Source organism: Hylobates moloch, unplaced genomic scaffold, assembly GCF_009828535.3.
Source record: "Hylobates moloch isolate HMO894 unplaced genomic scaffold, HMol_V3 SCAFFOLD_4, whole genome shotgun sequence".
Lineage (NCBI taxonomy): Eukaryota > Metazoa > Chordata > Mammalia > Primates > Hylobatidae > Hylobates > Hylobates moloch.
The window spans coordinates 79,384,116-79,394,713 of record NW_026652279.1 but is presented as its reverse complement, the minus strand read 5'-3'; positions in this window follow the sequence as shown (position 1 = coordinate 79,394,713).

Below are 10,598 nucleotides of genomic sequence, written 5' to 3'. Positions count from 1 at the left end.
ATGATATGACACAAGAGTTTCTTCTGCAGGCAGAAGGGCCTGAGACAACTCTGTAAGTATTCATTAATAATTGCCCATGATTTGGCCACAAGCCATTTATTTCCTTTATGATCAATGATCCTACTCAGTATTGTTATTCTCAATAGTTTGCAGATCCTCTGTATACCCTTGCGAGGTAGAAGAAGATCATGTCAAACAAAGCAGCCCTAAACCGTGCAGTTGTCTGTCTGGGAATGCACTTGGATACTAATTTTCCATCATCAATAGAGAAGGTTTAGCCACACCAAAAATGTTTGGCTCTCTCCCAACACCACAGTTTTGTAAAACTATGGTCAGGAATAGGACTTGGAACTTCTTCAAATCTGCATGCCTAAGGTACAAAAGAGCAACTACATTCCTTATGACTCTACAAGGTCAAAATTCTTAGCTACCTTTTTCCTTTTTACCATATTTTTATAGCAATCATATTTTAATTATCTCAAAATTCCTTCTGTTAATAACAAAAGAGAAAAACAGTTTGAATTTAAAACAAAATCTCATTATTTCAATAATGTGTAGCTCTATGGAGCCGTGCCTCTTGCCATTCATTTTAGAGCTGGTATGGTTCTGAGCTCACTCCCACAAGCTAATACTGATTAAACAATCTAGTAATCCCATAAAGACATGAGAGTGTCCAAGTATTACTTAACTGAGGTCATCCTGGCGCTCTCTGCATCCTTTTCTCAGCTAATTATCTAAGGTGAAATTTATTCATACCTACCATGTATGCAAAGACTGTAGAGATAGGTGAATAAAGTGACTTGTCTTAGAGCTCTTGAGTCTTCCCCTAGAAGTTAAAGACATTGTGTGGTTCTCTCCACTCTTGAATAAATATGAAAATAAAAATATATTGCTTAGTAGAGACAGCAAAAGCCCATATTATACACCTGTGCTCTTTGAAGACCAACTGGGCAAATTCAAGTGCTATATAAAACCTGTGTAGAAATGAAGGTGAAATGAAAAGTGGTACCAGTTCCTAGGTTGAGAAACTCCTCTCTCAACCCCGCACCATAGCCCAATACCCACCAGAAAATTCTTTGCAGCTCTGTAAGAGTTAGTTTAGGTCATTGATGAATAAAGTACAGAGCCCTAAAAATATTTAGAAAAAGTTAGGTTTTTAAAAAGTCTCGGCCGGGCGCAGTGGCTCACGCTTGTAATCCCAGCACTTTGGGAGGCCGAGGCGGGTGGATCACGAGGTCAAGAGATCGAGACCATGGTGAAACCCCGTCTCTACTAAAAATACAAAAAAAAATTAGCCGGGCGTGGTGGCGGGCGCCTGTGGTCCCAGCTACTCGGGAGGCTGAGGCAGGAGAATGGCGTGAACCCGGGAGGCGGAGCTTGCAGTGAGCCGAGATCGCGCCACTGCACTCCAGCCTGGGCGACAGAGCAAGACTCTGTCTCAAAAAAAAAAAAAAAAAAGTCTCAAAAGTTGAAGTAAGTGATTTTTTTATTTTTAAAGTAATAATGTATAACTGTCTCATTTATCCATTTCACTTGAAACATGCTAATATGGACTTCAAAAAATGTTTTCAACCATGAGAAAAATCTCAGTTCTATTACTCATGAATTTTTTATATCGCTTTCAATTGCATAATGCAGGAGGTTTGCAATTTTCTTAAACAAAAATGCAAATTTAAAATCTAAGTTTTTATTTTTTCCCCTTCTCACTCATTTAGGAAATAACTGTAAAATCCATTTCATCGAGATCTTCACAGGTATTCTATAAGAACAAACTAAAAATAAAGCCTATACGTGGCTATGATGGTTTTGAAGATTTTGGTGGATCAGGCCAGGAAAATTGTGATTGTTTGGGAGTACCTGTAGCATTTCTCAGGAGCAGTCTCAAAACCAATTTGATAAATACATAAAAACCCATCTGAAAGAACTGATAGAAAATCATTTTGGTATTTCATTAGTCAATGTTTATGAAAGGGCCATCGGTTGTGAGATTAGCAATAAATATTTTGCCATTACTTTCAAAGGCAAAAACAGCAGTTACTTTTGCACTGACCTATTATTATTATGACTCATAAAGATTTAGCAGAAAATGTTGAAGAAAACCGAGATAGATATCCTACCAATTATTTACAGTATTTTAGCATCTCAATCAGTGATCATTTCTTTTCTGAAAGTCCTTACAAGTTCACCTGTATCTAAAGACAATCAAGGTTTTAGTTGAAATGTTGCCACTGCCTAGTGTCAAGTATTTCTCCTGGGACTTTTTGGAGCAATGAGGTACAAGCTATAAATTTCCACTGAGCCCGTGATTTCTGTCAGCTCCATAGAGTGCAGCCACATGACATATGAACTGCAGTGAGCAGAGATTTTTTCCTTGTGTCCTGCCTGCCTTGTCTTTCCAGTTGTTATTTTGGGAATTTCTAAGCCACCATTATCTCTTGATAAACTTAGACAACTTTTAAAAAGCAGTTATTTTTCTGAATAATATCATGTGTCCATTTCATTTCACTCTGCTTACAAATACCTTCTTGTAAAAAGTCACAGAATTCGAGGGCTTACAGTTCTCATAAGGTTGGGACACACACACCACCTCTGTTTGAGAACCTTTCCCCAGCTCCTACAGGCCTGCTGGCTTAGACACTTCTGCTTTCCTTTTCTCACCCTAGCACCTGCCTGCTATATTTGAGCTTGAAGCAATGTACATATTCTCAGGTCTATGGATATGTATGAATACTTCTTGCTTAAGCATTGACAGCCTTAAAATGGAATAACTTCCTAAGTGGATTGCTGTGAGTTGTCCGTTTACTCATAGAGCTGCAACTATTAATTTTAAATAACCTGTCTCTATATTCATGACCCCTCAGTAAAAATGTATTGTTTCTAGGGCTTATACTTCATCCCATAAAAACAACTTTATGCAAACCAAAAGGAGCAAAATTCAAGATCAGAAATTGACTTGAGTAAAACGAAAAAGGAGTAGAAAGAATATACCACAGATTAGAGATGGAAAAAGAGCAGTATGTCAAGAGCAAGTGGAATGTGGCTGAAAAAATGGAAACGACAGACACTTCAGGGACAACTGGAAGGAGAGTCATTGCATTTTGAATATATATGAATCTCAGGTAATTTCTATAACCCAGAAATAAGCACCTGCTCCAAAAAGGGAAACTGGTAGTTTGTGTGAGCTAGCAAAATATTAAGAGGGCAGTTAATCTATTACCAAGAGCCTAATAGAGCCCAGATCATATTCTACAAGATCTGGTGGCAAAATATGACAATATCCAAATGCGCTGACCATTATTTGCAGACTGGAATAAGTCACAGCAGCAAAGGGACCACCTTCTCTCTAGTATCATTCAACTAGAACTAAAAGAGAAAAGCAGGGTGATTACTCTGGGACTAACGAGGGTCAGATCAAGAAATTATTCATGCATTCTCTTGAGTGGAGGAAGGGAGAATTGGAAACAAAAGATGGCAATACATTCCGTGAATGGGAAAGAGGAATTCAAGATGACTCCTAGGTTTTCAGCTTGAGCTGCTGTGTGGATGCTACTACCACTTGCTGATATAAAGATAAGGTGGTAAAATCATGAGCTCCTTTGTGAACGTTCTAAATGTGAAATGTTGAATAGATATTTATTGAAGACGTCAAGTAATGTGACATCTACAGCTCTAAGTAGAGGTAAGTGAGACAGAGAGGTTTGTCAGTCGTCACCAAATAGATTTAAAGTGTCGGGAACCGATGAGATCATAGAATCATTTAGTGAAAAGAGACATGGGCCCATTTCAGCATTTAAAGACAGGATATTAAACAAAGAGCCATTGAAGAAGAAACTAAGATAGATGGAAAGAGAAGACCATGATGATATTATGAGAAGGCAAATGATGAAAAGTTGTTGTTTGTTTTTGACCAGGAGGGATTGACCAACTCTATCCAACAGTACTGAGAGGTTGTTTATGATGAAGTACAACATGAAGATTGTTGCTGACCTAGATGCTTCAGTGGAGTTTTGGAGAGAGGAGCCAGGTTCAAAAGAGGTAAAAAAAAAAAATGTGTTATAACATGGGATAATAAGGATAAAAATCTCATTTAAGAAATTTTATTGTAACAGTTGCAAAACAATGCAGCAATAGTCAGAGGTGGATATGAAGTGAAGGAATATTTTTAAAGACAAGAGATATTAAAACAGAGTGATAGGAGTGTAATGAAATATGAGGAAATACTACCCCGATATATTTGAGTTTATAAACAAGTTTCAGCATCAGAAAATGTAAATTCAACTGTTGCTAAACAAGAAATGGAAACTTCTTTCAACCTGGACCTGTCAGACTGTCATTCCTAAAATCTGGAAGTGGGGTACTGAAATATCTAATAGAAATCTTTGTAAGGCCTGACTGTACATTCGACCCTTATGTTACAACCCTTGTAGTTTTTAAAGTGTCTCTTTTGTTTGTTTGTTTTAATGAATTTGAGTGGTTTTCTCTATAAAATGCAAAAATTACTAAGAACACTGAGTTAAACTAAGTTAAACTTTCCCAAAGTCCTCAAAATTTATGATATAAGATTTTACTACATGAACCTGAAATAAAGAGACATAAATACGTTTCCCAACATATCTGACCATAAGACATTCTTTGGAGAATATTTCAGGAAACTAGCGATTACATGAAACAATTTGCAATATTATAAATTTGTTGCTTCTGTCTTAAGTTACTTAATGTTTCATCTTCATATTTTGCTTCTGGCTTTGTTCCATTCTGGTGTAATGTCTGCATTCATCTTTTCACCTTCTACCTATGTCACCCGAATTCCGTTTGTCAAACTTGTACTTTTTTCCCTAATTTTTCCCCTGACTCCCTCTGAGACTTTGGAAGCCTTATTTAGATTTGCTATTTGAGATGAGAATGTCATTGTCTTGCATAAACCTCTCATTTTTATGTTTGGGGAAGTGTCTCCTCAAAATATGGTACTTATACCAATTTTTAAAAATCTAGTTAAGGATAATATTTATATTTTCTTTAATATATAACAGAAGAGAGATGACATAAAACACATTAACCTTCTAAATCAATACTGTCATTTTCAATTTTCTTGAAGTAGAGATATCACACATCTCCCTTTACAGAACCCCCACATGCTCAATTTTTTATATCTTTCAGAAGCTTGGAATGCTCAAAAATTCAGCACATACAAACACTGATTTCTTTAAACCATGAGGTGGTATTTGCCTTTGTACTGCACAGTGACATGTTTCCATTTTAATGATGTTTGAATTTAGCATAGGAATTGGATTCCCTTTTAAATCCACTACACATTGTAATTCCACCTGCTTATCTGTATCTCTTACTAAAGATTAAACTGTTAATGCTCACGATGAGGGAAAAACAATTAAGAACTTCCAAAAATGTACTGTTTAGTACTGATATTTATATCAAACATGTGTTGCAATGACTGGTGTTTTGCATTTCAAACCCTGGCTTATATACACTTCCATGCATTTATAGCCTTAATCAAGGCAAAAACCATTTGCTTTTTACATAGCAATTAAAGCACAGAAAACATTCAGAATTTTGCTAAATGGCTTGCTCTAGTTTATTATAGTTTACCTTGTCTTTATTATAGGAGGAGCTATTATTTCTGCTCCAAGCTCTTGATCTCCCTGGGGAGTGGAAAAGAGCATCTGCTCTGGAACAGAGCTGAAAGTAAATCCCTAGGAATGGGGATGTGGAGAGAAAAAAAATAGGAGGAGAACTCTGAGCGCATCAGAAAGTCATAAAGAAAGCTCAGCACCATAATCAGCTTGCAGCTATCACAAAAGACTTTGAGAGCAAGCTCAGGTGGTTAGCAGTTAGTACACTCAGTTTCACAAAAACGAAAGAAGGGGTGAACAAGGCAAAACCAAAACTACATAAAATAAGAGAATCGAGTGTGAGGCAGAAAATGGAGAGGGAAAAAGAAATTGAGAAAAGAGGAGAAAGGAAAGAAGAAATGGATGAGAAAGAATTGTAGGATTTTATAGCTGAGTCTCAGTATGAGACAACTGGGAAAAATGGTTACCCAGTAACAATCTTAATGGACATTTGGATTTTTCATGGCTAATACGCCTGTGTGTATCTAGACTGGTTAACTGTCTAGGCCAGACTGAATCGTTTTATGAGTATAAAACATCAGTGGTCCATCCAGGTTTGAGTGTTCAAGTGATAATTTACTTATTTTAGGGAAATAAGGAAATATTTTTACTTGTTTTACAGAACTACAAATCAGTGTATTAAAAGAAATATATACCTACCTTTTTTAATTTTATTATTATTATACTTTAAGTTTTAGGGTACATGTTGTGGGGTGGGGGGAGGGGAGAGGTATAGCGTTAGGAGATATACCTAATGCTAAATAACGAGTTAATGGGTGCAGCACACCAACATGGCACATGTATACATATGAAATATATACATATCTTATAATTACATATAAATAATGCACATGTATGTATGTATATACATACACGCACACACATACGTCACTGAAAGAGGGGCACTATATGCATGCAAGATTCTTTCCCCTTAAAAAAGGGCTAGCTACACTTAAAAATTGACATATATTTGTATACTTGGATTTTGATTCATGCAATTCCTACATGAAATGTTTGAGGTTAATATTTGCTCTCTTCTTATCTAAAACAGACTGTTTTCACAATAGCTATGTAAGCCTTCCTTCATTAATACCCCATTCAGTAAGAAAGGGCTTAGTTTGATTTATATGAAACCATTTTGAAAGTACTGTAAAAGTTTCAAAATTAAAATGGTTTCTTAATTTTAAAGGTTATGCTTTATGAGGAATATAAAAGATTAGAATCAAAAGATAAGACTGACTTTGATCTTCAAAGCCAAGCTGTCTGCTTGCTGCATGAGGCTTGCAGGAAAATATGAGCACCTTCTCAATGTTTGCATGGTATGTAACTAGACCTTAATAACCTTATAGGCTGCTGTTTATAACACAAATCTGGCTTTTGGATAAGTTGATTGATTGGAATTTAAATTCATGGCTTACCTGTGGTTTCAGGTAGTTGAATAAATGAACATTAGAAAAATATGGTAAAATCTAAACTTTAAATTTGGAAAAAGAAATATTGTTTTTACTAGATGTGTTTACACCATTTGCATGATCTGCCCTTACACACACATGCACACACACAAAATGTAATCACAATATTTCTAACCCATTTTTCTCTCCAAGTAATGAGATTCACCTAACATTTCCCAGTAGCTCTGCTCATCTGATCTAATTCCTCATTGACATAACCAGGACTCATTTAATTACAAGAGCTAGAAACTCAATGCAAGCAATTCGAGCAAAATACAAAAATTTTGGCTCATAAAATTGGTACAGAGTGAACTGGTATAAAAGAACTATCTGGTATCATTGACTTAATAAATATCAAGAGTGTGTGTGTGTCTGTCTCTGTCTCTCTTTCTGTCTGTCTCACAGATGCCCACATCATGGATATTTTTTCTGCACAAATTTCATTTCTTTTGTTGTTGATAGACTTTTCCCATATAAGGTAGATAGTGGCTCCCAGAGGCTGATTATTTGCACATAATTACAAGAATTTTCTCTATCCCTGCTCGGCCCCCTGCAAAAAACTCCTGATTAGTATTTTGATTGCACTACTTGGTTTGTGTATGTGTGCCTTTTTCTGGACCAATCTCTGTGGCCATGAGCATGAGGCCCTCTGAGCCATTCATGAGCATGTGCCCCTCTGTTAGGTGCCTGGACTTGTAGCCAGAGCATAATCTACCTGCAAAAGGATGAGAAGTGAAAGTGAAAGAGAACAGATATGCCTTCCTGTCTGCAGTCATCATTTCTCCTTTGAAATGTTTCCCCAATGTTTACAACTGCCATGTGATCAATTCAGAAAGAAATTATTATTGAAAAATAGCTATGAATCACAACAGCCATTACTAACACAAAAATAATAATAATAATAGCTATTTCTTATTTCAGGCAATTGCACAAGATATGTTCTTCTATTATCTCATGTGATTTTCCTCAAAATATTATGAAATAGACTATTTCTGTTTTACATAATAGAAAACTCAAATTGAATGTGAATAGCTCAAACCATTTAACCAAAAGTTATAAAGTGTATTCAATTTTGGATTGTATGTAGAACAATCAAAACCTCAAATAGCACACATGGTGATAGTATAGCATAAATTTTAGGCTTCTGAGGGCCTTAATCAGTACTGTCAATGTGATGTCATGTAAGACAACACCAAAAACTTAGCAATAATTATAATGTAGTCAACACTACATATAAGAATAAGACGTAGTTTCTGTGTTGGTTAGGATTAGGTTCAATTGAGTATGACTGAATCTGTAACAATATCGACTAAGACACAGTCTTATTGTTTTTTCATGAAAATGAAGTGTGGGGAGAGGGACATGGTCCTTGCTGGAACAGTGACTTTATTATCATTGGAGAGATCTATCCCTAGTGTTTTGCTTCATGTTCCAGCATGACTCTTCAATAGGCAGCTGTGACATTCAAGCTATCAGAAAGACTGACAGTTACAGAGTGCAGAGCGAGGTGTGTCTCCCTCCATCTCAAATACATTCCAGATGTTGTACATAGCACTGTTAGCCAGCACTTTATCATATCGCCACACCTAACTACAAGGGAAGCTTATAAATAGAGCTTTGTTCCATTAGGTCACGTGCACAGCTAAAATTTGGGATTCCCTAATAGAAGAAGAGGGAAATGGAGCAGGCAACTAGGAATCTCTGCCAAGAACTTTCATATACTTTTTTCTGCAAAGTGCCACTGACACCACTCTTGAAGCACAACTATTATCGCCCTGGTCCTGTTCCTTTATATAGTTAGGGAGCAACATTCTCACCTATTATATTAAACGTAAGGTTTTACTTTGCAGTTTACTAGAGTTACATTATGCTTTTTATTTATGATTTTAAGCAGTTTGTTCTAACTTCTCGGTAAAACCTGTTTAGCTCTCTACATACTGTCAAACCTTACTGCAAGAATATGTTCAACCATAGTAAAAAAAAAACCAAACACTTTACACTGTGGTAGATTGCATCCAAAAAAATGGCTGCAAGAGCATTTCTTGTTTTGTGTATTCTTCCAGAACAGTGTCACTCCCTGAAGAGGCAATGTCTATTTCCCTTTTCCTTGAAGTTGGGAGGGTCTTTGTGACTATATTGATGAACAGAATGAAGTAGAAGCAATGCTGAGGGTTTTCTGAAACTAAGTCACAAATGCTGAAAAAGCTTCCACCAGACTCTCTCTCCTTTGGAATGCTTGACCTTGGAACCTAGCAGCAATGTCGCAAGAAAGTCAAGCAGTCATGTGGGAAAACCATGAATAAGTCTTCTGACCACAGCCTTAGCTGCTTGAAATGTCCCAGTTAACTGTATCAACCATCAGATTAGTCAACGAGTGAGCCTTCTAATGATTATAAACTCCAGTTTTTGAGCTATCACAGCTGATACACACTGGAGCAGAGCAAAGCTGTCCCCACTGAGCCCTGCCCAAAGTACATATTAGTAAGCAAAGTATATGTGTCATTGTTTTAAGCCATTAAGTTTTGGAGTGGTTAGTTATACGATGCTTGGTAACCAATTAAGGACTAGTAGAATAGAAGTATGAGGGGGCAAACTAATAGAATGGAAGTATCATCCAATCATCTCATTTTAATGGTGAGAAAACCCTGGGAGAATTCACAGCAAGTAAGTTACTTACAGCCATACTGTTATGCAGCATAATATATCCCAGAGTCACTCTCAGGCATTCTAATTCTTCCTATGCAGTTTTTTTTTTTTTTCACTATGATATCATATCTGAAATATTATTTGCCATTTTTCTGTATCAGATTTATACTTTTAGATGTGAACTATAACTCAGTAATTCTCAACCCCGAGTGAATGTCTGAATTACTTACTGGTCCTCTGGAATCAGAATTCTCTGCCCCATTACAGGCCTATTGAATGGAAATCTCTGGGCGTGTTTGTGTGGGCGGGGGGGCGGGGGGTGCGTGCATGCAGACCCACACACCAATTCTACACCTAATCCTATGGAGCAGACGCTGTTGAGACTTCTTGGTATAGATCATATTCCTTGGCCGAATGTTTCTTTGTTTTTTGCTTTTTTGCCACTTCTTTTTCTTTTTGTAGCGATCAGGGCCTCACTGTATTGCCCAAGGAGGCCTTAAACTCCTAGGTCCAAACCACCCTCCTGCCTCTGCCTCCCCACGTGTTGGGATTACAGGCTGGGATTGCAGCTGTGAGCCACCACAGAATGTTTCTTTGTAACAAAGAATCAACAGGTAGAAAAAGTTTCATATATTCAACTCTGGATCTGTCATTCCAAAGTCCTCAGACCCTATTGCTTTTATTTGCCTAAAACAAAATGGAATATTAACAAACTGTGTTTGGCTGAAAAAGATACTTGTTATGTGACAGAATCCCTTTCTAAATTATATTTTGCTAAGAATCCTCTGTGCATTAGTCCTTCTCTGACTCAATTCATTTCAACACATTAGCCAGGAACTATGCTTGGCAATAGGAATTCAAAAAGAAAAAAGAT